Raw genomic sequence first — 2367 nt, forward strand, 5'->3', positions numbered from 1 at the left:
GATTCAAGAAGTGACTTTTCATTATTCCTAAATTCATACTAATGAAAATTGACTAAACAAATGTTCAACTTTATAACTAAGTATAATGATAATGTATTATCCAGTTAGTTACTTTTTTTATTACAAATAAAAAGAAAATTCTCCCATCAAATATGAATACTAGATTGGGGTTTTACAAAGCCCCTTATCGGATTTGAACCGATGACTTATGCCTTACCATGGCGTTACTCTATCACTGAGTTAAAAGGGCCTTTTTATTTAATTACGGAATTATTCACTATGTGGATATAATATCTATATGTATTTATATTATAAACATAAGTATTTATTTACGAATTTAATATAAGACAAATTATTTTATAAATTTATATTTAATAAATTTTAAATGTTTACAAATGCCCCCTATTTCAAGTCTTGTCGAGATATTTTATCTTTTAGAGACTGGCTTGAAGCATTAACCGGTTACTAAATTCACCTTAGTTAAAAATAAATTATAATTGAATTAGGAATTGTAATCCTACTCAATTTCATATTCATATATATGTTTTATTGTTTTAGTTAAAAAGGAATTGTAATTGCACTAGAAATTGTAATCCTACTCAATTTCATATTGATATATATGTTTTATTGTCTTAGTCAAAAAGAAATTGTAATTCAACTTGAAATTGTAATCCTACTCAATTTTATATTCATATATATATTTTATTGCCCAAGCCAAAAAGAAATTGTAATTGAACTAGGAGAAGAATTTTTATTCCCACCACATGACATCTATAAATAGATATATTGTCTCCACAATTTTATCTTCAATTACAGATTGCGAGCATATGACAAAAGGGCATATTCAAGGTAATCTTCCTCTTTTTTTCTTTTTTTTTTCGTCACTTTTTTACAGCTAGACATGTCTGTCGTAGAAAATTCATATTTCATTGTAGAAAAATCGAAATCATGAATTATTTGATTTTTAAGAAACTAGGCTTCTCGATCTCTAACATATCCAAAATTCAAAATTTAATACCTTCAGAATATTTCAAGATGATTTTTCGAAGTTAGCTCTAGATTCTGTCATGCTAAAAAATTTCAAATTTGTGTGACTTTATTAAAAATCTCGTGTCTTGACGTAGGAACGACGAAATCGCAATCCGCTTGATGATTCCTAATCTAGACACAAAGGTTTACAACATATCCAAAATTTAAGATTTAATACCTTTCAAATCTCAAACATCTTGACGGGTAACAATCTCTCCTTCACTTGTGATTATCTCCTTTTTGTTTTCTTTTGTAGATCAACAAAAATAATTTTATATTTTACGAAGGCTACATAATGGAAATATTTATCACACAAAAATGTGTTTAGCGTCTCTGCCTTAAAATAAATAAATAATACTCTCAAGGTGTTACATGGCCTCGAATGTTTAACTAACTTGATTCTTTACTAGAATACCGTGTAACACTTCCGCCTTGAAAAAACTCAAGGTGTTACAAGGCCCCGAATGCTTAATCAACTTGAAGTTTTACTAGAATACCGTGTAACACTCCCGCCTTGAAAATAAACTCAAGGTGTTATAAGGTTCCAAATGCTTAACAAACTTGAAGCTTTACTAGAATACTCTGTAACGCTCCCGCCTTGAAAATAAACTCAAGGTGTTACAAGGTTCCCAATGCTTAACCATAAAGCTTTACTAGAATATCTTATAACGCTCCCGCCTTGAAAATAAACTTAAGGTGTTACAAGGTACCAAATGCTTTACCAACTTGAAGCTTTCTTAAAATACGGTGTAACGTTCCCTCCTTGAAAATAAACTCAGGGTGTTACATGGTCTCCAATACTTAACCAACTTGAGGAAGGATTAACTCGTGAAAAAACTAGCTTAAGGTGCAAAGGGGCAAATATTGTCCATCTTAAGGCATGAAAATTTGAAGATCCTTTTAAAGATAAATTCGTGAACTCTAGCTTAAGGTGCAAAGGGACAAGTTTGTCCACCTTAAGACATAGAAATTTAAAGATTCGTTGAAGGATAAATTTGCAACGAAGCTAGCTTAAGGTGCAAAGAGTCAAATATTGTCCACCTTAAGGCATGAAAATTTAAAGATCCTCTTAAATATACACCAGTGAAAAGGCCAATTTAAGGTTCAAAGAGACAAATCTAGTCCACCTTAAGACATGAAAATTTAAAGTTCTTTTTTAGTATACACCCGTGAAAAGGCCTAGCTTAAGGTGCAAAAGGACAAGTTTGTCCACCTTAAAGCACAGAAATTCAAAGATCTATTGAAGGATAATCCGTAACAAGGCTAGCTTAAGGTGCAAAAGGGACAAACCTTGCCCACCTTAAGGCATGAAATTCAATTACATGCACATTTGGAGAC

The sequence above is a fragment of the Solanum pennellii genome, chromosome 11, assembly GCF_001406875.1.
Source record: "Solanum pennellii chromosome 11, SPENNV200".
NCBI lineage: Eukaryota > Viridiplantae > Streptophyta > Magnoliopsida > Solanales > Solanaceae > Solanum > Solanum pennellii.